This window comes from Sminthopsis crassicaudata, chromosome X (genome assembly GCF_048593235.1).
Source record: "Sminthopsis crassicaudata isolate SCR6 chromosome X, ASM4859323v1, whole genome shotgun sequence".
Taxonomy (NCBI): Eukaryota; Metazoa; Chordata; class Mammalia; order Dasyuromorphia; family Dasyuridae; genus Sminthopsis; species Sminthopsis crassicaudata.
Genome location: NC_133623.1, coordinates 52,159,557 through 52,184,768, shown reverse-complemented (window position 1 = coordinate 52,184,768; position 25,212 = coordinate 52,159,557). Strand labels below are relative to the sequence as shown.

Below are 25,212 nucleotides of genomic sequence, written 5' to 3'. Positions count from 1 at the left end.
ACTGAATGACCTCTGAAATCATTCTGCCTCTGAGAGTCCATGAGTCTCTACCGCACAAATCTAACCCAATGGATCCCCTTAGGAAGAATTCACATTTCTGTAGAGCTCTTTGAGGGAAGGAGTCTAATAGCATTTTCTCCATGTTATTCCCAGCGAGGAAGGGCATTGGATGGAACACTAGACTTGGAGTCACAAAGAATTTCAGCCCAAGAGATTGGATTCAATATGACAAGGCAGCATAGAAGTCAAAAAAGCCAATGGGATTGTGGCCTATGTAAAGAGAGACATATCTTCAAAGCTTCCTATCACACAGTACCTAGCAACTCATGGCACTCTGGGATTGTTGGCTTCCAGGAATAAGGGGCCGACAGCCCCTCTATACTCTGAACATACCACATCTGGAATAGTTTATTCAGTTCTAGGCACCACAGTATAAGAAAAAAAAAGTGATAATGGCTTATTATTCTAATATTAAAAAATTACAAAGAGACAGATTCAGAGAACTTGAGAAGACTTGCATGAACCAAAGCAGGATGAAGTGAGAAGAACCAGGAGCATAAATTATACATCATCAACAACATTATAAATCATAATTTTGAAAGCTATAAGAACTCTGATCAATGAAATGACCTACTGCAACTCCAGTTGGTCAACGTCGACGCAAGCTAGCAACCTCCTGACCGAAAGGTGACAGACTATAAATGAAGAATGAGATATTCATTTTAAGATATAACCAATACAATACAAATTTGTTTTGCTTGTCGATACTCACTTTTAAAAGGGAGGAGGCTTTTATTGGGGGAGGAAAGAGCTTTGTGGGGGTAAGAGTAGTGATAGTGAAAGAAGAAAGGAAATACAAAATATCAGTGAAACACATAAAAATGCACACAAGAGAGGGAGTTGACATGTTCTTTAAAAACAGGAGTACAGGAGAAATTCAGAGTTCCATAGGCATTTCTCTTTTTCTGTCTTTTATTGTGTATGGAAAGATTCGTGGTTGAAGTTAGCTTATCAAGTTGATCAATAAAAGGAAAAAAAGGGACATTGAGTAGCTGGAGAGTAGCTGGAGAAATGCAAGCAGAATTCTTAAGTCTACAAGCATTTATTAAGAATATATTATATGTCAGGCACTATGCTAGGTGATGGTGATACAAAAAAAGACAGAACCTATTTTCAAGGAGCTTCCAATCTAATGTGGGAGACAAAATGCAGACAACTATACAATGAGATGTAGATAGGATAAAGTAGAGAATCAACAGAGGGCAGGCACTAATTAGTACTGAAGGAGATGAGGAAAGGCTTCTTGGAATAGATAGGTTTTCAACTGAAACTTGAAAGAAACCAGGATAGCCAAGAAACAGAGAAGAGCAAGGAGAGACTTCCAGATGTGTAGGACAGCTAGTGAAAATTCCCAGGGCCAAGAGAGGAAGTGCCTCGTTCTAGATCAAGCAAGGAGGCCGGTGTCACTGGATCTAAGAGTACATGGTATAAGATGTAAGAAGGTTGAAAAGATAGAAGGGGACGAGGTTAAGAAGAGGTTCCAATGCCAAATAGATGATTTTCAATTTTATCCTAGAGTTATCCTGGAAGGAACTTGCTTCAACATTGGCCAACTGGAGTTGCAATTGGTCAGTGCACTGATCAGAGTTCTTAGAGCTTTCAAAGTTGAGATTTACAATGCTGTGGTGGATGTATTCTTCTCACTTCTCCCTGCCTCAGTTTACATAAGTCTTCTCAGGTTCTCTGAGGGAGACACCGGAATTTATTGGAAAGTGGAATGTTAAGGACAGACGTACACTTTCGGAAGATTCATTTGACAACTGAGTGGAAGATGGGTTGGAACAGAGATTTGAGGCAAGGAGACCAAACAGAACACCGTTGCAATAGTTTGGGGATGTCTGTACCAAGATAGTGGGAATGTCAGAGGAGAGAAGAGGGTATACATGGGAGATGTGAGGGTACAAATAACAGAACATGGCAACAGATTTGAGATGGGGATCTACAGAGAGTGAGTTGAAAACGGCATCTAGATTGCGTGCCTTGTTGACTGGGAGGATGACAGTGCCCTGGAGGAGCAAAAGGGGAATTTGGAAGAGGGGAGGTCAGGGAGAAGGGGAATTGGAAGAGAATGAGTTCAATGTTGGACAGGTTGAGTTTGATACATCTATGAGACATCCAATTTAAAATGTCAAATAAGCAGTCCAATAGAATGTCCATGACACATGAGGATAGGTTGAGGAAAGTCAGCCTGATTTGTCCAGACAAGAAAAGACTGGGAATGAGGAAGATTTAAGTTCTAGGTCAGGAAAAAAAACAACTTCCTAACAAGGAGAGCTGTCCCAAAGTAGGATGGGCTGACTTGGAAATGTCTTTACTAGAGTCCTTCAAGCAGAGGCTGGAGGGTCATTTGTCACACAGACGGAGAAGATTCCTTTTTAGCCGTGAATGGGACTAGACGATTCAATGGTTATTTTGCCTTTGCCTGGACAAAAGACAGCTAACCACCCGACTGATACAAAAGCATGGCACCTGACCTTTCATTTCAAGTGTGATCTATTTTTAATAGCCCACACTGAATATTGTGCCATCTAAGGAATTAAGTAAAAGGCACGAATAGAAGCCAGATTGTAAGCCACAGTATTTCAGAGCTATCTATCTAGTTCTGTCCAATTTACCGAGACACCATATCAGAGAAAATCAGGGATGAAGACAGAGAAGTGGCCTCAGTGCCAGAAAGACCCGAGTTTGAGTCCTGCCTCAAACACATACTGTCTTTGGCACTCTGGGTAAGTTATTTGACCTCTAAGTTCTTTGGTTTATTTTGTTTTGTTTTTGGAGGTAATCAGGGTTAAGTAAGATTCCCAGGGTCACACAGTTACTAAGTGGAACTCTCAGAACTTGAGAGAACTCAGTACTTTCTATGAGTTTAAGTTGCAGAGGAGCTGCCATTCTGAATTTATAAAGTGCATTTCCTCACCTGGAAGTTCCTATATCAATGAAATCACAAATCTCTTTATATTAAATTTAACAAGGTAATAACAAAATTGTGCTGTTACTCTTTGGAATTTATTTTTTGCTTTTTTTCTGTTTTTCATGTTTCATTGATGCTGTTTCTTTTCCTTTTTCCCTCCCATTCCCCTGTCCCTTTTTTCTTCCTCCCTCCCTCTTCTGTCCCTTCCTCTCTCCCTCCCTCCATCCTTCCCTCCTTCCTTCTTCTTCTTCTTCTTCTCCCTTCCTCCCTCCTTCCCTTCCTCCCTTCCTTCCCTATTACTTCTCACTAGTTAATTTGGGCACTGCCCTCCTCCTCCCAAAGTTAGGTGCTAGATAAGATGATGAAAATATCGAATAGTGCATTATGACTTTCAAAGTACTTTACATGTGTTGACTTCTTATAACAATTTCATGAGGTAGTAAAATTATTATTGTTGCTGTTGTTGTCATTATTCCTAATTTACAGAAGTAGAAACCAAGGCTCAGAAAAGTCAAATTAGTCACCCAAGTTTGCATAGCCAGGAACGAGGAAAACTGGGATTTAACTCCAGGTCCTAATCCTAACTCACCCCAACAAATGCAGTGTTATTTTCACAGTCCCAATTTATGATCCCACATGTTCCTTTTAGCTTTAGGATTCATTTAAAAAGTCTTACATAAATGTGAGATATCTGTTCTACTTGGGCATTTCCCGTGGAATTGAGTCACATGGCTTGGCCTTCTGCTCTAGGCTGCATTCAACCAATCATTCCTAGATGATCTTTTTCATGTCTTTCTAGCAGGAAGTTGTTTCAAAAATTATGGCCATTGGAACCAGGAAAACCCACCCCTTCTGTAATCTATACCAGGGATTTTTAAACTTTTTCCAGTCATGACCCCTTTTTACATGATTCTGGGTATATAGGTATGTAAAATGGGCATATGAATCAAATATTTATTGATAATAAATCATAATTTTTCAACCTTCACATTCAGTTACAAGACCTCCTATGGGGTCATGAACCACAGTTTAAGAAGCTAGGTGTTGAAGAGCTAAAGACAAGCTCCATTTCTCTCTTGTGGCATCTTTGTCTCATTTGGGACATAAACCTTCCTTTGACTTCCAACAAAGAGGAGGAAAATTCTCTTCCTTTCTCTCTCTTCTTCTCCTCTACTCTCCCCTCCCCTCCGTGATGTCTATGAGCACATGGCAATAAGAATATGTCTTTGCTTAGAGAGGCCTAAGACTGAATTTTAAATCCATTGTTGCTTTTCCTGCTTTATGTTTCTTTCCCAGCAGCAACTCTAGGAGACAGATAATTCCAGCCCTGGTGGCTAACTAAGGTTGAGAGTTTTGAGCTAGTGTGGGCCACCTAACAGGATGTGCTTCCTGAAACTATCACAATTCAGAAGCTAAGCAGCACTATTGTGCAGAGTGCTGGGCCTAGAGTCTGAAAGATCAGAGCTCAAATTCAGCCTAAGATGATTACTAGCTGTGTAATCCTACATAAGTCATTGACTCTCTGTTGGCCCGAGTTTCCTCAGCTCTAAAATGGGGATAACAGCCTCACAGAGTTGTTATGAGGATCAAATGAGAGAATACTAGTAAAGTGCCTGGCACTTTGTAGGAGCTGTATAAATGATTATTCCCTTCCCCTTTCCTTTATCTTTAAAGAAGGCATATCACTGGCAAGAAAAGTTAACAAAAAGCTACACAAGAATTAAACAATGAGCTAGTCAGACAGGAAATGCACACATGTGGGTTGTAGAGACAGGACAGATCATAGGAAAATATTTGTTCAGCAATTTCAAGAAGAGATTTTACTTTTAAGAGTATGATTTTGGCAATGGGTGATGGACTTATATTTTAAATAAATATTTTAAATATGTACTTTTATAAGACTTCTTGTGTTTTAAGCATTTAGAGAACAGGAAATCAATAACTGTCTACTATCTAATATCATCTATTTTGTACCCTGAATATCTTTTCTAGAAAGGATCTTGTTAATTCCTTTTAGTGGAGACCCTGGAATAACTTCAGGAAAATTTCCCTGAAACTTATGTACTAGGGGCATGAATCAGAGAAAGATAAGAGGAAAAAATCTGATATTCTGTCTTTGGGGTCAAACTTCCTCAGGATTGAATCTTGTCTTCTTGAATACTTTTTGAACTCTTTTTTCTAGGAGTATCTCTATTCTGGACCAGTAGTAGCAATGCCATAAGCAAAAACAAACAAAAAAAACTAAAAAGAAATAAGATCAGTATAAGCCAATAATGAGCAAGTATCCATTTTGACTAATTTGATAGCTGTTAAGTGGACAATCAATGATAAATTTAAAGTCTATCCATCAGACTATGGCCATAGCACTGGGGGAAAAGCGAGGATTTGTATTCCTCTCCCTCTGTCATGCCATTCCTATCTTCTGCTTTTCCCTATACATTAATATTTGAAAGAGTCCAATAGAAGTATAACATATTCCTTGCCCAGGACTGAGCCAGAGCAATCGCAGAGAAACCAGAGAGAAAATCAGTCTTGTCCTCCACAGACCTCCCATTGGTAACACACAGAGTTCCCTTTTTAGTTTAGGAGATATCTAGGGACTGCCTCCAGCAGTCTAGATTTCAGTGGAGGCAAGTCAGAGAAGAGGCCAAAAACCATGACAAAAGAAGTTCACTTGAAGGAAACAGAGAGATGGTTTAGACAAGCATTAGAACACAGATTTTGTGCTGGAAGGGATTTAAAGACCATCAAATCCAACTCCCTCTTTTTGTAGATATGGAAATAGATTAGGTGATCTGTCCAGGGTCATATATTTAAGAAGAGTTGGAGACTGAATTCAAACTCAGGTGTCCTCGATTCCAGGTCCAGTGTTCTATCCATCAGGAAGGGTATGACAAGTGTTTGAAGGGCTGTCCCTGGAACAAAAAAATTAAACACAGTCTGCTTAACTGCAGAAGGGCATTTGTATCTTATAAGCTCAAGAAGAATATTTCACATCTCTATAGACTTTCAAGAATGAAAAACACTTTCCTGATGAAAGAAAAGTCTTTTGAGGTAGGCTGGGAGGGATGCTATTTTCTGACGTTACAAATGAAGAAGATGACTTATGAAAGAATAAGGCACTTGCCCACTCAGGTCAAACAGCTAGTAAGTTCCAGAGCCCAAAGTCCAACTTAAGTCTCCTGGCTCTAAAATGAGAACTCTTGCCACTGGGTTTCACTGCCCAGAGGACTCGAGCACAATAATATACGGGCCAGTGCTTCTGTAGGATGTGAGCAGCCACAGAAAGCCCTGGGATGATGCTAACCTCACCAGCCCCCTCCGGTCCCTACCTTCTCCAACCACGGCTTCCTCTCTCCCCCACAATCTCCTCCAAATGGATGATGGCTCTCAGACAGAGGTTGGCAGCCCCAGGGGACTTGGCCTGAATTATTTTATCTGTTCAGCTCTTCCTGGCCACCTGACTGGGCAGCACTGGGCGCCGGTCAGACAGGAGACATAATTGCTAATGGTGCAGATGAAATTTAAAAAAAAAAATTGTCCCCATGAATTTGCCACGATATTGATCACAAATGCATTATGCTGCTCAAAGGTCAGCCCGGCTCTCGACTGCATCCTGTCCTTCCAAAGTCAGTCAGCTTGCTTTAGAGCAGCAGTGATAGAGAACATGAGGTCTTAAAAGCCTAGACAACAGAGACAGGAAGGAAGGAAGGGGCTGAGCTCACTTGGATTTGGCCAAATAAAGGCAATGAATGGATAGGGCCGTGCAGACAGAAACAAGACTACTGACATATTCGCCATCAAAGATGCTTGCTTTCAATTATCTCACTCATATATGGAGCATATCTCAGGGAGAAATTTGGACCAAAGCATCCTCTCTCTTGCTGTGAGGCTCTCTGGAAAGTCACAATCCCCTTGGGCATTTCTGCATCTCCTAACCCAGGAAGTTAGACTAGATGACCATTGAGTTCCTTTTCAGCTCTAGACCTAAGGTCATATGAGCCTAGAAAAAGTTGTCTACACATGCTACTTATACTTGCGCTCCTCTCCTTACTCCTTCCAAACTGTCTTCTCACTGCATCACTCAACTGAGACTGCTTTCTACAATATTATCAATGATACATTAAGGGTAAAATCTGAGTCTTTTTTCCCCATTCTTTGACATCCTGAGCATCCCCTTTTCCTGCGCACACTACTTCTTGGCTCTCCTCCCATCTACCTGGCGGTTCCTTCTCATCATCTCCCATTGGTGCGATGATAATTTCCAAGCAGATGACTCCTAGATGGACATAGCCAGCCCTAGCCTCTCTCCTGAGCTTTAGTCCTAGGTGAACTGCACATGTTCTAGACATTTTATTGCCATCTAAAGCTCCAAGGTATGACATCATTTTTTGCCCTAACTAAACTCTTTACTGAATATCCCTAAATCACCGTCATCCTGGTCATCCAAGCTCACAACCTCGGAGTTATCGTTGATTCAAAACTCTCCACCGTATAGCCAACCAGTTATCACATCTTACTAATTTCCACTTCTATGTCTTTTTCTCATTCACCTGCTCACGTGACCCCCACTTTCTTTTAGGCTCTCGTCAGTTCTCACTTGGACTATTACAATGGCCTTTTAATTGGTTTCCCTTCCTCCATTTTTCTCTACAATCTGTGCTCTACACGGCTGCCAAAATAATCTTTCTAAAGCACAGCTGTCCCTTTACCACCCCCCTCCACAATTGCCTTCTCAACCTGCCCTCTTAGAATCCTGAGTTTTCTTCATGACTCAGTTCTTCAAGGGTCTGTCATTACCATCAGTCCCCAAATTGTTACTGCCACCCCTATGAAAAATACTAAGCATTTACTCTTTAAATGTATTTACTGAACCACATAAATATTGGTATCCACCAACCCTCTCAAGTAGGCTCTTCAAGGGAAACTGTTAGTTTGGCTTTTGTCTCTTTATCCCAAGTGTCTAGAAATAATTTGAGGTACATAGTAGGCCCTTAATGCATGCATGATAAAGGAGTGACTGGGAATATGGTTCAGAAGCCAGCATAAAGTATCCTCATTACTTCTCTCTTAGCTCTCTCTTTAGCACTTGGATGGGATTATTCAAATCACCCAAGGTCATCAATGATACCCAGTTAATTACCCATCCCTGTCTAAGATGGGTATCGAGTGCCTGTAATTAAGGAAATCTCCAAGCAAGAGAAGTGAGAGTCTCCAGAAGGTAAAAGATAATATCAGAAGGCCAGGCCAGTAGCTGATTGCCAAGTGACTAAGAAGGCTTGATATTCAATAACCAATGTTAAAGCTAAAGAAGCTTAGAATAGAGAACAGATAATGAATGACTGGGGGGAAGAGACTTTAAAACACAGAATGTTAGCGGTAGGAGAGTCTTCAGTAATAATAATAGAACTTGTTTAGATGGTGCTTTAAAGTTGGCAGAAATTTTTTTTACAGCTATGATGTCCTATGAGGTTCACAACAATGCTGGGAAATAAGATGGGCACATTCATCTAGCCAGTTCTGAGACAGGAAATCATAAGGAACCACCTTGAATACTTTGGCCCTTTCAGTGCCCATGACCACTCACCAGATACGTAGGGTGGGATGGATACCTCGTTGGTTAACCCATAAAGACCCAATTGGCCATACCCACTCCATGATTCAGCCAAATGAGGCTTACTATTCGATCTATCTGGCCCTTGGGGACAGCAAATCAGGGCCTACCTTCTGCCGTGAAAAACCCAGCTAGAGTCTACTGTCTGGTCACATCCACTCACAAGGTCAATTGGTATCTATTCTACTCTAGCTTAATTCTGCTGAATCCCAAGGAATGGAATAGACTTTCAGCAAAAGGATGTTTTCTCTTTCTTAAACAGTATAAATTTATGGCCCTCCTTTTGCCTGGGATAACAAGATTAAATAAATAAGGGTCAGGTGAGTAAATGGCAGAAGACTTGGTCCTTCACTGGGCCAATAGATTGGCCACTTTCCCACATTTAAGTGGAATGGGGACTTGGTTTCCTAAGGCTTAAGAAGGAGAGTAACAAAATCAATGGATCAATCATCGGGCTGTCTAATAAGAGTTATCAGTCCCCCCAAAATGAACTGCTTTGATAGACTGATTTTAATTACCCAAAGTAGTCACACAAATGAAAGCCACAGGCCTCAGTCTTAATCCATGTCACTTGGGGAAGTCTTTGTGCCCGGCAGACTGTCAGAAGTCCTCCTCTGAAGGGCTTTTATTTTTATGGATGTTGCCAGGACAGGGCCAGTAAGGCCAAGGGAAATCAAGAAAGGAGGCATAAAAGGGAGCTGCTACAGGTCAGGAGCTTTTGATTACCTTAGAAACAAATGAAAGTAAAAGAAGAAAACCTGTCTCTAGAGAGATGACTTCACACTATGATGATTTTAAAATTTATTTCTAAAGCATGTCTCATCTGAAAAGGAATGTGTGTTCAATATAGAATCATAAAATGTCAGAGCTGAGAGGAACTTCTGAATATAGAAGAGAGAATTTCAGAGCTGACAAAAACCTTAGGACACAGAATGGTTAGAGCCGGGCCTGAGAATAGCGAGTGTCCAAGCTAGAAAAGAACTTAGAACATAGGACATAGAATGTCAGAACCAATAATAACCTTAACATATAAAACATCAGAGCTGGGAAGGACCTTAGAACATAGAACAAAGATTGTCAGGAGCCGAAAGAGGTCTTAGAATGTAGAACAGACTCCTAGGCAGTAGCAATGATGGAAAGAATGCTACTAAACTGGTTTTATATCTTGCCTCTCACTTCAACTAGTGTTAATAGGGTTTAACTTAGTATTAACAAGATTTAATATGAGAGGTCACATGCATTATAAAAGTCTGTACGAGAGAGTGGCTCATCAGAAACTGGCATCCCTTGACTCCCTAGAGAACACAGTTCTTTTCCTTGCTTGGAGTCCCACAAAGGGCGATACTCTTGATGATTGTATTTTTTTTCTAGAGGAAAGCACAGGCCCAACAAGAAAGGTAAAAGTTTCTTGGCTGCCTATTCAGCCAAAATGTCTGCTTTGCCAGATGGAAGTTCATTCTGTGTTCTTTACTGTATAACTAAGACCTGTTTTATGTTTGGTGCTTTCTGCACCTGAAGGCTTGTAAGGGGATGTGATGAGCACCCCATACTGATATTCCTAGCTACAACTTGACTAGAACTAGATATCAGTCAAAGAAAAGCAAAAGGTCTCAAAACTGTCTTAGGCTATTTGACTTACCAGGGAACCTCTTATATAAAGGTTACAGTTAAATCAAGTCAAAATCTGTCACTGCAACTCTTAACCACTGCTCATAGTCCCGTCTTCTATAATTCAGCTATTGAGGTTGGATTCTGGCATCTACGATTTCAAAAATTTCCCCACATTTCCTTGAGCTTTGTAGTAATGACAAGGCATCTGATAGCCTGACTAACCAACGCCTATGTCTCATTGGTCCTTTTGAAAGCAGAGAACAGGAAACAGAAGCTAGGCTTTGCTTGGTCCCCCAAATCATCACATCATCACAGCCAGCATATAGGTCATAGAATGACCGTTCCCAGAATCTTGGACCTTTGGGGAAAATAATAGTGTCAAGAGAAGCTCTCCTACCACCTCAGAGGTAATTCAAAAGCCAGCTACATAAATATCCATGAACTAAACTGGAACAGCTGTGAAGCTCTCAAAGGGGCCCTCCAATGGCCTGTGAGCTGGAAGAGCTCCAGCCAATCAAGGAATGATTACAAAGATTTAAGGCTTATCTCCCAGCTGCTGAATCTGCAGTATTGGTTACATTGACCGGAATGTACTAAGTGGCCTGAGAACGATGGAGGGAGCTGGGGGCAGAAGGGCAGAGTTGAGCAATTGGGCTTTGCATGGCAGATTTCTTGATTTCCCAGGCTTCTTAATACTCATTATAGTATTGAGGGGAAAGGGAGGCCTTTTGGTTCATGAACTCAGTTTGGATTAGAGCACAGGGCAGAATATTAGGATACCTCCCTATGTATACCAATCGTCGTTGTTTTTGTTATTATTCAGTCATCTCATAACTCTTTGTGACCTATTTGGAGTTATCTTGGCAAAGATACTGAAATGGTTCTTATTTCCTTCTCCGGCTCATTTTTCAGATGAGGAAACTCTGGTAAACAGTGTTAAGTGACTTGCCCAGGGTCACACAGCTACTAACTGAGGTTAAACTTGAATTCAGGCCTTTTTAACTCCAAGTCCAGCACTCTACTATACCACTTAGCGGCCATACAAGCATACTTACATATATAGACATACATATATGTGTATATGTATATATATATGTATGTATATATGCATGTATACATGTGTATAAATACACATATTTTTGTGTGTTGGTATATGTGTATGTGTACACACACACATACACACACACCAATCAGCTTTATTTTATTCACAGACCTGCAAAGTCCATCAGACAATACGGCATAATGTCTTAGAGTGCCAGATTACCAATCAGGAAAAGCCTGGGTTCAAATCCTACCTCAGATACTTACTGGGTGTTTATCTTTGAATAACTCATGTGATATCTCTGGGCTTCGATTTCCACATCTATAAAACGAAAGGGTCAAACTAGATTCTTCTAAGGCCCCTTCTGCTTCTAAACCTGCCATTTTGTGACTTCTCTGAGCCTCAGTTTGCTCATCTGCAAAATGGAGATGATATTAATACCTGCTTTACCTACCTCCTAGGGTTGTTTGAGGATTGAATAGATTTTGGCTCTAAAGTGCTGTGCCAACTTAGAAGGGCCATACAAGTATCAGCAGTCACTTATTATTTTATTCCTGACCCACAAACCAGAGACTGCAAAGGTGTTCACTACCAAAATCCTTACCTCTTTTGGCTACCCATCTTGGCTTGGCCACCCAGGCTAGGGACCCAGAGTGAAGAGCGCCAGGTTAAAGAGAGCAACTGCTGCCTGCAGTGGGCTAATAAAGGGCCTGTGAGGTCTCACACACAGCCAATCAGCGAGAGAGTCACCCATTACGAAGCTATCTCAACGTGGCCAAGATCTCACCTACAAGGCAGTCCTAACATCCACAGAAATTACTTCTGGGCCTCAATCTCCCGATGCACTGTGTCCGCCCATTTAAAGGACCCTTACAATATGAATGGCTCAGTGTAGCCTATACACAAAGCTAGACCGCAGCTTCTGTGAGGGTAGACGCGTGGCTTAGCTAAACTTTGCCAGCTCATGCCTCTGTACACTATGAACACTTCATCAATGTTGGCTGAACCAGAACAACGTGGAAAAACTCGGATGCATCGATGCTCTTCCCCAATTTAAGGACCTTCAGTTCAGTGGCTCCCCACTGCCTCTAAAATAAAACTCTTCTGTTTAGCATTTAAAGCCCTTCCCAATCCATTTTTTTCCCCGACCTGATTTTCCCATTGTTCTTCACCATAGCAATGGAACCATTTGCTGTTGCCTTTTCACAATACTTCATCTCTCAGCTCCATGTTTAACACAGGCTGTCCCATGGTGTCCCTTCCCACCACCTCTTGGATTTCCTAACTTCATTTCAGATTCAATTGAACAGCCGCCTTCTAATACATATACTCACTTATAAGTGTTGCCCACCTCAAAGCTACTTTGTCTTCATTTTGCATAGACTTTGTATTCACTTTACTCTATGTGTGTGATTTCTTCAAATAGCATAAGCTTCTTGATGTCCAGGAGGATTTAATTCTTATTTTGATTTGCCAATACCTGGAACATAGTAGGAGCTTAATAAATGCTTATTAAATTCAATTGAGGCAGCAATCTAATAAAACCCAATGCGTCTTTTACACAGGTATCATTAGCTAGCCTCACAAATTTACAGAATTTGAGAGTTGAACGGCATCTCAGCAATCATCAAATGCCACCTATACTCACTAGGGGGTATCTGGCCCAGTGGCTTGCCGACCGTCCATGGCAGGAGTATATGCCAGCTTCCAAGGCAGCCTGTTCTACTTTGGGGCAGCTCTCATCCACGCTGATTTTCTTAACTTCAAGGCTTCTCAGTTGCTCTATTCCTTGTTTTTAGTTCTGTTCTCTGAAACCAACCAGAACCAATTTAGTTCCTTCTCTTCCTCATTACAGACAGTCCATTAACTCATGGGACAAGCATGGGAACCAGCTTCAGATCTAAAGCTGGTTCCCATGCTTGACCCATGAGTCTTCACTTCTCCAGCCTCAATGCCCCCATTTCTTTAGCCAAACCTCCTATAGCATAGCCTCAAGGGCCTTCACTGTCCTGACCACTCTCCTATGGACTCTCTTTAGCTCATCAATATTCCCTAGTATCCTGGAGTGAACATAATACTGCCCATACCAGGATGGATTCCTCTATTTTCTGTATCTCACCTTAACAATTATTGCTTACTGTATTACCTGTTGCCTTTTACTGAGCCTACAGGTCTATCATATTCATCAGAGCTTCCTCTGGCCATCTAATCGTGCTTTCTCTTTGTGATTCTTATGGAATAGAAAAAACCCTCCAAAACTGGAACCCAAATATGAGACTTGACATTTATCTCCATTCAGCTTCATCTTACTCGAGTCGGTCTAAAGGTTACTAATGCCTGTCAAGATCTTGTTGAATTGTAATTCTGTCCCTTTGTGAAGTAGCTCTTCCTCCTAGCTTTGGCTGCTCTGTTTAAACATGCTCCTCCTATCTTCTATTTGCCAAGTTATTTAAAAAAAAAATTCAGGTGGAGACACTGACACTTGTCTCCATAAAACTTTATCGTACCACCTTTCAGCCACTATTCTTTCCAGTTATGGTATTTAGGAGCCCTATTTCTTTATTCCAATTCATTAGCTGGTTCCCAGTTTGAGATCCTTTGTAAACATGATGAGCTCCCACCTCACCGTCTATAGCTCAGTGAAGCTATTTAACAGAACAGCTCTATGACCACCCTCCCCACCTGCAACTTGACACTGAAGCATTCAGGACAAGTCTTTCAGGCAATTCTCTTTGTGATGAACCAGATATATAACTGCTGAAGAAAGAGATGTGCTGGAACCAGCTTCAATCAGTCTTCCAGAACCAACTATTAAATTACACTGATGATCATTACACCCCAGAAGTCAAGAAATGCTACAAAGTAGAGTTTCGATGGCTTATAGATTGAGTTATTATTTGGTTAATTTCCTAGACTTAAATAAGTGTTGGAGAAAATATTAATAATGCAGATTTAACTTAAAAATGTATCCTGAAGCTGGTTGTTAAACATTTATTAGCATATCCCTTTCTCCCGTTCTCTTGGCTGCCATAATAGTGAGCTGTCCTTTTTTGAGGTGCTGATGAGCCTGTTCCCTAAGTGTCAAAGCTCAGGTAGAAAGCTCAAAGGTGTTTTCCATCTTATCGGCCATTCCTCCTCGCCTCCTTTTTCCTGTGGATGCTTCAGAAGGAAGCAAGGGCCCTAACAAAAAGCTATTAATAGGCAGTTGGTGGAGGGGCCTTGCTGTTTCAAGGAGAAAGCAAATGTGCTTCGTTCCCCTTGGTATAGAGCTTCATTAAGTTTTCATAAAAGACCCACATTCATAAAGTCACTTCTCCAAGAGGGAAATAATAATAGTAATAGAACAGGGACTAGAGTTATGATTTCATTGGAATATGGAACTCCCAGATGAGGAAATTCCTTCTACCAAAGCAGGTCTCACCTGCTTTGCAACTAATAGTCTTAGAGAGCTGCCTAGACTCTAGGGTACTAGCAAGTTAAGTGATTTGCCCCAAGTCACACAGTTACACCGTATGTACCGGTAACTTTCTGATAATAACAGGGAATCAGAAATAGCACTTTAAAGTTTAGAAAGCACTTTACCCAAATTAAGTATTTCATTTTGATTTTCAGGACAACTCTGAGTTAAGTGCTATTATCATTATTATTCACATTTTATAGATGAGGAAACTGAGGCAGGCAAAGGTCAAGGGAACTTCCCAGAATCCCTAGTAAGAACTGAAGGTGAGATTCAAACTCAGGTCTTCTAGACTAGCACTCTCTCCTTACACCTGCCCATGGGACGAGGCAGAGCTGCCTGAAAGAACACAGTGAACAAAGAGAAGGAAGAAGAAGAAGAATGGTGGCAGGGTCTGTACTGTTTTTATTTCATTTTATTACTTACTGTTGCCTATTGGGTTTTATATTAAAATTATTTCCCCTTAAAGGGATTCCCCAATGAACCCTTCTGTGTAAGAAAGAAACATTGCGGCTCAGGAAGGGAAGTGACTGACTCAAGGTCACAAAATAAACATTAGATGCAGAATCTGAACCAAGTGTTGTGACTCAAAACCCAACATGTTTTGTCCTGTACTATGTACTAGGCAACCTCTGACACACACACCCCCATCCCACCTCCACAACCAGGAGGAGAGAGCATAAAGAAAGGCCCAAGCAGGAGGAAAATGTGTGTTCTCATGCTCTCTCTCTCTCTCTCTCTCTGAATGTCTGTTTCTGTGCCTCTTTGTGTCCCTGTCTGTCTCTCCATCTCTGTCTCTCTTTTTGTCTCTCTCTCTTATCTCTGTGTCTCTCACTTCTGTCTGTCCAACCTTCTCCTTTCTGTCTTTCTCTCTTCTGTCTCTATCACTCTGTTTCTATCTCTGACTCTCTCCGTCTCTATCACTCTCTCACACACATACACACACACAGCTCTAATTCTTAATTTAGCAGTAAGCTTTACCTTAAGTAGGCAGCAGCGTGACTTCAGTAATTTGGAATGGTATTTTTAAACTTAGAATTTTTTTGTTTGTTTTAACTGTACTTGCAAGGCTGTCAATCATTCAGAGGAGTTAAAGCAGCTGCAAATAGATTTGATTATATTTCACATCTGGCTTTTCTCTACAAGCTGTTCATTGTATTCATTCATAGCCTTTGTGCTCTTTGGAAAGCATCCAAACCTCTCGATAAAGCTTGCTCTTTGGGAAGAGAAGCCCTGTCTAAATTCTTTGCCCTCCCTGCCACCTCTCTTCCCTCCTCCTCCTCCTTCTCTCCACCCACTCTCCCTCTTTCCCAAGCTCTCTCCCTCCTTCCCCTTCTGCCCCATTTCAGAGAAGCAAAGTTATTGAAGGCTGGATTCTTCTGACTCCTCCTCGTATACAGGATCAGCTATAGAGGACCATTTTTCAATTACGACAATACAGGGAAGTTCAGAGCTAAAGATATTCTATAAAACTTCAGCAAGTCTCTCCCAGATTTAGTCCCAGATGACTTGGGTTCAAATCACTGAACCATTTATTGTACCATTTCTTACTTGTGTGCCTTTGGGCGGGCCTCAGCAACTTTCCTCACCTAAAAATGAGTGGTTTGCATTCGATGGCTGCTGTCGATCCTTCCAACTTTAAATCTAGGAGCTTATGAATGCCCCTGAGTCTCAGTTTCCCTTTTTGTAACATGAAGAATTTGCAGAGATGGCCTTTGAGATTGCTTCCACCTGTGGATCTAGTTTCCTATTTATTACTCTGCACCTCAGTTTCCTTCTCTGTAAAATGAGAGGACTAGACTTAATGACCTCTAAGGTCTCTTCCAGCTCTGGACAAATAATCTTGATAGCTCCCGACTCTGTAGCACCTTCCATCTTCCCCAGAGTATGCCACGATAATAAGGGCCTGTCTAGACATTTGCTTACTACGACCCTGAGATAGGCAGCATCAGTTGTATTATGACCATTTTATGGATAAGAAGATTGAGGTTTAAGTAAGTCATAGAATCAATATTCAGATTCAGGTCTTCTGACTCTACCCAAATGTTCCTTTAATCAAAAGTGCCATCCCCCTAACTCCAACGGTAATTGAAAAAAGAGGCTTCCCCTAGGAAAAGTTTAGATTGGCCCCCTACTCTGCCAATTCCAAAGCCCCAGAGATAAGTGGCTGTATACTCGCCTTTAGAAACCAGCTAATCACACTGCCACAGCATGAGGGAGCACTATGGTTTTAGAAGGACTGCCCCTTAGCCCCTGGGCCAGAATGACCAACAGACCCCAGGGGGCTAGATTCAATCCTAACCCCTCTTCCAAACTCCTTGGCTGGTTCATAAAGGCCCCACCTGAAAAACAGTCAGGGTCAGGAGGAATTTTGATTATTACATTGTGTGACTTTGAATGAGTCCCATCCCCCTTCAAGTTCTTCCCTCATAATATGAGAGGTTGGTCTTGAAGATCTCTAACCTCTGACCTTTTCAACCCAAGTTTATGAGATGGATTCCAAGTGCCATTGTTTGGTATCTCCTTTGGTCAAAGAAGAGATTGTGCCAAATTCCCAAGGCTGATGGGTAAAAATTGCATCTGCTACATCTTTGTCCCATCCAGAGTCACCAGCTAGTAATTTACTCAGCAGGGTGGAGCAATTAATATGCTCTTAAAGCAGGACTCTCCTTGCTCTTCTCTTTTGTATGGTAATCAACTGTTATCTTAAATAAGGCCCTCATTCATTCATTCCACAGATATTTATTATATATGGAAAAGAAGGTCAATTCCTGACCTTACAGGCTGTTTTATTCATCCAGGGTCCTTTGCTGCTTAGACACTCCCATCCCCTTGCTGCCCCCTTCATTGGCTGTCCTCCATACCTCTAACCCTAACTTGCCATCTTTAATTTCCTTCACAACTTGGCTCTAATGCTACCATTTTGCGGGAGGTCCTTCATGACCCCCCCCAGCTGGCAGTGAGATCCCTCTCTCCAGAGCTCCGCCCTCACTTCAGTCCCCAAGATTGCCTTGACATACTTTGCATGTACCTTTCTGTGTTGATGTGGTCTCCCTGATTGCTCCTCAAGGGTAGGCTTTAAATCACTTTTGTCTTTGTATCCTCAGTATCTAGAACAGCAGGAACTTGATAAAAGCACCAAGTCTTACAACTGGCTGAAACATCTTAATCAAGCTATTTGGAATAGAGATGGCAATAACCATAGCAATACCTTAAAGTCTACAAAGAACTTCAGAAATGTTATCTCATTGCCTCACAACAATCCTTTGAGCTATTTTCTATGGGTATTCTTAGCCCCCATTTTACCCATGAGGAAACGGACACTCAGAAAAATTAAGTAATATGTCCATACTCACACAATAAGTGTTAGAAATTAGTTTTAAAGACTTATATGACCTGATGCTGAGAGAAATGAACAGAATCAAGAGAACAAGGTACAGAGTAACACGATTATGTGATGATCGACTGAGATAGGCTTGGTTCTTCTTAGCAATGCAGTGATCCAAGACAATTCCAATAGTCTCTGCATGGAAAATGTCATTCACATCCAGAGAAAGAACTGTGGAGCCTGAATGCCTATCAGAGCAGAAAATTTTCCCATTTTTTCTTTTTTGTGGTTTTTCCCTTTTATTTTGATTTTTCTCTCACAATATGACAAAATATGGAAATACATTTAAAAGGATTGTGTATGTTTAACTATCAGATTACTTGCTGTCTTGGGGAGAAGGAAAGAAAGGGAAGGAGGTAGAAAAATTTGGGATTCAAAATCTTACCAAAATGAATCATGAAAATATTCCATGTGATTGAATGTAATTGGGGAAAATAAAATATTATTGAATTCAAAAAAATAAGGTAACAAAAATTTTAAGTGGATTTTAAACCCAGGGCTTCCTGCCTCCTAGTCTGGCAGTTTTAACTGCTCACCACACTGCCCTTGCTCAAGCCCATTCCACCATTTTGTGAGTAGAGGAAAGGGGTAGTTCATTCAGAAGTCCCAGTGACTGAGAGATGAGAATTAAAATGGCCACATTGAAAACCATAATAAAGATGATGGTTGACCCAACATGGGACCCTCAATGTGTTAGGAAACAGCACAGTTTAAAAAAACAGTCAAATAAACCAGCCCCAGATATTGGACAGCAAAGCATGGGGGAGGGGGCAAAGCTAAATAGCATCAAAGCAAGGACTTGAAGGAAGGTCAATAATTACCCGGACAGGAAAAGAAGATGAATAGAATTCCCCCACCCCAACCTCAGACCTCTGCCCGTCACAAAGATATTGATGAAATTAGAAATGACCAGGAAAGGTCCCCTGGAGAATGAACATATTTGATGCTTTAGAAGAGAGTTTTAAACACTGAAAAGCCCTGATTAATCAGAATATGTGAGAAATGGAGGATATGGATAACTATAAACCCCTCTCTGTTCTGACCCTTGTTGTTGAAAATCTTTTGGCAACTGAGGAAAATAAGAACAAGCCCGCCAATATGGAAGTCCTCAGCATCACAGGGGTTTTCCTTGATACTAGAGGTTTTCACTATTCTTCCAAAAGAAATTCTTCCAATCACTCAAAGTCTTCTCTGTCACCAGAGATCTTTATCGATGTGGAAGGTCTTGCCCATCACTGAAAGTCTTTCCTAACGTACTGTGGAAAGCTTTCCTTCATTAGAAGGTCTTATCCATCTCTGGATTGTCTTCCTCATTCAACAGTGGGTACCTCCCCTAACACAAAAGTTCTTCATGCGAAGACTGGAGAATGGCTTGTTGGGGTGTGGTAAAGGCCATTCATGCCTTGAATATAGAGGATAGATAAGATGGTTTCTAGGGGCCCTTCAAAACCGATTTCTATGTTTCTGGAATGACTGATTAGGGTTAAAGGTGTTTTGAACATATGAATTATTCAAATCTTACAACCAAACCATTTTCCTGAATTGGTTAACTGAGTCTAATGGACATAACAGTCCTTTTTGGTTGAGAATATTTTTTTAATCCAAATCTCCTTCTCTTGTCTGGCTGAAAGTACAGTAGGGAACAGTGTAATTTGCATGGACATTTTGACCAGCTCCATTTTTCTTCCCTGGACCACCCTTTCCTAGGCAGCCTGGTGGCCCTCCACTCCTGGAAGTTCACCATGCAGATACCCTGCTAACTTTAACCCTATCGCATCTCAGAACTTGAGATCAAGCGATCCACCACCTACGGACCCCTCATAGTATAGATTTCACTCATGCTCCATCTTGTCTGTCATGTGACTGAAAAATCTTATTGGCACAAGTATGCATTGCCTAGGATGATAAATAGAGATGGAGAAGGTGTAGGACATGGGCGTTAAAGCCAGAATCTTATCATTTCCTTTTTTTTGACCAAATTCCCAGTATTGTTTTTCATAAGATATGCATCTCTCTAAAATGAACTGGATTTCCCTAAATTGATACACTGTCTATGAGCCCTGTTAGTCCATTGCTTATTGAAACAAAATCTGAAACACCTTCAGTGTGGTTTAGTTGGACAATTTTAGTGCAATCAGTTTTCTTAGAAGTATGTAACTTAACAGGATACTTTGTGATACATCAATGAAAAAGCTGATTTTTATTCGACTTTTATTTATCTTTATATAGAGAGAAGATATATATTTATTTTTATTTATTTTAATAAAAACTTTTAATATTTATTATATTGTATATAATATATTATTATAAACTTTTATTTGTATATAAGTATATTGATATATATTTAAAACTTTTATTAATATTTATTTTATTATATACAATATGTGATATTATAAACTTTTAATAATATTCATTATGTTGTATATAATATATAATATTATTATAAGCTTTTATTTATATTTATATATAAGTTTATATATATCTACAAATATATTTTTATATTTATTCTAATGTGGAAATAACATGTTTTTACTATGTGTCCTGTGATATAGACATTTTTTTTTAATAAATGACCCTACTCTCTAGGGGTAGGCTTCTACTTGCAAGGGTGTTGTTACTCACATTTACATGTTAACTGTCATCCAACCTTTTGTGAACTTTGTCTAGGATCCAGGCCATGAGCTTCCAACTCCTTGTCCAACCTGAATACTACCGGTTACCTAATTCTGAGACTCAGCACCCCCTGGATGCCTGCTGTCACTATCTTCAAGCCACAAGTCTCCTTTCCTCAGTCTGAACTTAGCTAGGCAGGACCGGCTCTACATCCCTTCTCAGCCTGGAGCAGCTCCAGAAGAAAAGAGACCTTGTCCCTCCACCCAAATAAATTTGGGTCCCAATTTCTTGAGGGGGGATGATGTGGTTTAGCATGTATGTAGCAATAATCCTAAGGCCATTGTCCTTGAGAGTGGTTCCACAAACAATGCTGTCTGTCAGATAACAATCTGTTGGCGGATAACAACATTTCTGAGACAATCACTTCACACCCATTGGCCCCTGGGCTTCAGGCCTTCCCTTGAGCTCAGGTGTTAGGAAAGACCCTATTGTTGGAGGCAGAAACGGGAGAGACCCTGAGTCAAGGAAAATGAGTGAGTTGGATGAGATGACCTGGGAGGTTCCTTTTTCCTTTAGATCTATGACTCTGGGCATGAAGTGTGACTTCCCAGGGTTAGATGGGTAATTACGTGTAATGAGCAGGACTGGCCAGCTTCTTGGACTCCAGAGCTAATCAGGGTTCTTTCCACCATGCAATACCACTTGCCTACATTTTATAGACGAAGACACTCCACTCACAACTGACTAGCTCAAAATCAGCCAGCTAAGTGGAACACCAGAAATTTGAACCCAGACCCTCTGATTCGGACGCTATTGAAGGCAGTATTATATTTAAGATTTTCACCTCGGAGTTGTGAAAGAATCCAACCATTCTGGAGAGTAATCTGGAATTATGCCCAAAAAGTTATCAAAATGTGCATACCCTTTGACCCAGCCATACTACTACTGGGCTTATATCCCAAGGAACTACTAGAGAAGGGAAAGGGTCCTGTATGTGCCAAAATGTTTGTGGCAGCCCTTTTCATAGTGGCTAGAAGCTGGAAGATGAATGGATGTCCATCAATTGGAGAATGGTTGGGTAAACTATGGTATATGAATGTTATGGAATATTATTGTTCTATAAGAAATGACCAACAGGAGAAATATAGAGAGGCTTGGAGAGACTTACATCAACTAATGCTGAGTGAAACGAGCAGAACCAGAAGATCATTATACACTTCAACAATGATACTGTACGAGGATGTATGCTGATGGAAGTGGATTTCTTCAACATAGAGAAGAGCTAATCCAATTCCAATTGATTAATGATGGAAAGAACCAGCTACATCCAGAAAAGGAACAATGGGAAATGAATGTAAACTGTTATTTTTACCTTCTGAATCCAATTCTTCCTGTGCAACAAAAAATTCGGTTCTACACACATATATTGTATCTAAATTATACTGTAATATATTTAACATGTATAAGACTGCTTGCCATCTGGGGGAGGGGCTTGGGGGAGGAAGGGAAAAAATCTGAATAGAAGTAAGTGCAAGGGATAATGTTGTAAAAAATTACCAATGCATATGTACTGTCAAAAAATGTTATAATTATAAAATAAAATAAAAATAAATAAAAAAAAAAAAAAAAAAAAAAAAAAAAAGATTTTCACCTCAGGTGTCATTCTCTGAAATCACCGTGGTAAAAGGCAGTCATATTTTTATGTGAAGTCATTAGAACAAAGTATATTCTCATGGAATTTCATGCCTCCATAGTTTCATTGTAGGAACCAGACCAGGGGAGGACTCCCACATTTGTCTTAATAGCCCATGAAGCCAGAGCCCCCAAATACAAGCCATTCATTTTACAGATGAGGAGACTGAGGAAGCAACCTGCCCAATTGTCCCATAGCTAGCCTGGGGCAGCATTTGAACCCCAAATATCCTGTTCAACCCAGTGCCCTACCCACCATGGCACACTATCTACTCAGAAAGAAGGGAAAGGAAAGGAATAGAGAAAAGGGGAAGCAAATGAAGGTTTTCCCCTTCAAATCAGAGCCATTTATCAGGTGATTTTTCTGGGTGAATTTTAGCCACATCCTAGAACCCACTCAAGGCCACTCAGAGTAAAGGTTGACTGAAGGTCTATGGGAAGATCAGGGAAGCTCAGAATTTGTTTACTGGACAAACAAGCATGTGCTATGTTGTATATTCACTGTCATGGAGGCCAGGGGTAGCAGAATTAATCCTCGAATTGGAAATAAGGAAGGCATTGTGCTGGGTCACGTTTGTAGATTATCCGATTTCCATCCGTCAATTCCGAGTTATCACTCTGCAAATACTCCAAACTGAGTTTGCTCTTTTACCTAAAGCTGGGGGCTGGCCCAGCCATCCCCACTACCTTGACCAGATTTAGCTTTCCTGCAAACAATAATGAAATGGTTCTGATTAAATGCTGGCAACCTCCTGCAGGTTTTGAGTTCTGGTGAGCTCTTTCCCCCTTAATCCTCATGCCTGGAAGGACTAAGCTGGAAGAACACACTAGACTGTTAAGTATTTTAGAAGTCAGGGCCTAAATTATCTTTTGTATCTCTCCCAGTGCCCAGCACAGTGCCACAGACACAAAAGATACTTTATAAATGTTTATTGTTATTGAAAGAAAAGAAAAAAGATGGTATTCATTGCCCAAATGGTGATCTCATTCAGTTGCCCCATAGCTGTTCTGAGTATTGTTTCAGAAAAAGGCCACACTGGCAGTTTAGGCCTTTATTATGCCGGGGTTGCAAAAGTAGAAGCCACATCATTATGGTCAGTTATAATTTGTTCTCTACTATCAAGTTTCGTCCTGCAAAAACTGACCAGAGACCATTGTTGGAGATGGAATGGCCACCAGTTACATCCTAGAACCCACCAAAGGCCACTCAGAGTGAAGGTTGACTGAAGGACTATGGGACAATTAGGGAAGCTCAGACTTTGTTTACTGAACAAACAAGCGTGTGCCATGTTGTATACTCACTGTCCTGGAGGCCAGGGGTAACAGAATTCATCCTCATGTTGGAAATAAGGAAGGCTGGGTCACATCTGTAGATTATCAGATTTCCATCCGTTAATCCCAAATTGTCAATGAGGTGGACCGCTCACCAGTTTCCATACTAGGGAAGGGAGATGCTGGAGGCAGCTCTTACCAGGCTCTAGCTCCCAAGAGTCAATTCTTCTATTTTCACTGTGAGTGTTAATATCATGGAATCAGCAAACATGGCCGTGATTTATTATTCTGTGGATTGTCTTGCCTTGAGAAGGTGATAAGTAAGATGTTAAGAATTCAGATTCAATTTAGAAGTATGTCCTCTGAATAGTTTGGGGTTTGTTTTTGGGAAGGGAGGAGGGAGTCACTTGTTAAATATTTACCAGCAGTTTCTTGTATATGGCATCAACTCAACAGCCAAGTGGTTGAGTAAGTCCATGGCCATTAGCCTAAGATTCACACCTGACTCCAAACCTTTTGAGCGAGGCCCAGAAAAAGAACAAAGGCTACAGACTCCAGACTCCCTGCTCTTGACCATCATTCCCGTGTTTCTCCCGATGGAGTCACTCTTCCACCTGGGAAAACTCTGTTGCATATTGCATGCACTTTGGAATAAGGTAGTTAACCCAGTGTTGATCTTAGAATCTAGAAGACTCGAGTTCAAATTCAGCCTAGGCGTCTTCTGGTTTCCTCAACTGTAAAATGGGTCCATTGTTCAGGCCTATTGTGAGAATCAAATGAGATATTATTTGTAAAGCAATTTGCAAACGTTCAAGTTCTATATGAATGCTAGAATCTCATAATTAAATCCAAGATCCTATTATAATGGGACAGTTGGCCAAAGAAGAGCAAGTCCTTAGAGGATGCCCATATTTCCCTTCCTTGTGGAGGTGCAGTGGTCATGAAGGTTTGGCAAACGAACTTCTGGCCATGAGTGACGAAGAGCGACTTGTACCATGGTGAAGGAAAATCTTTTTATTTTTCAAAATATATGCAAAGATAGTTTTCAACATTTACCCTTGTAAAAACCTTATGCTCCCCGCTCCCTACCTCTCCCCCCCACCCTAGACAGCAAGTAATCCAATATGTTTTGTTGTTGTTGTTGTTTTTTGTTTTTTTGCTGAGGCAATTGGGGTTAAGTGACTTGCTCAGGGTCACACAGCTAGAAAGTATCAAGTGTCTGAGATCACTCCTCCTGACTTCAGGGCTGGTGCTCTAGCCACTGTGCCACCTAGCTGCCCCAATGTAAATTAAACATGTACAATTCTTCTAAACCTATTTGTGATGGAGAATCTTCTAATTAACCACAGAGTCAGAACTGAGAATACATATAGAAGGGTTCTTGGTGAGGGCAGGGATAATCTCTCCCTCTCTTCCCCTAGTGGCAGTTGAGTGAGAAGGCTTGCCATGAGCTTCCTGGGAAGGGAGGGATAGGTTATCCTATTTTTTGCTCAACCATTCCATCTCCCCAAGTGTATTATGGTACCTCTTTCTTTTGTATACTCTTCCCTTG

The 25,212-nt window shown here is 40.9% G+C and overlaps 1 long non-coding RNA gene across 2 annotated transcripts in view; it reads right to left on the bottom strand.

The window, feature by feature from the left end:
• Nucleotides 1-5,271: 5,271 nt before the first annotated feature.
• Nucleotides 5,272-25,212, bottom strand: part of LOC141548441 (uncharacterized) — a 54,097-nt gene continuing 34,156 nt past the window's right edge. The window contains exons 3-4 of one of the 2 annotated variants that reach the window (XR_012483947.1): nt 23,691-24,420; nt 5,272-5,886 (exon numbers count right to left, since the gene is read on the bottom strand). This is a non-coding gene — a long non-coding RNA (uncharacterized LOC141548441). Of the gene's footprint in view, nt 5,887-23,352; nt 24,421-25,212 lie in introns of those variants that run through there. The other variant, XR_012483946.1, reaches the window with a different exon arrangement.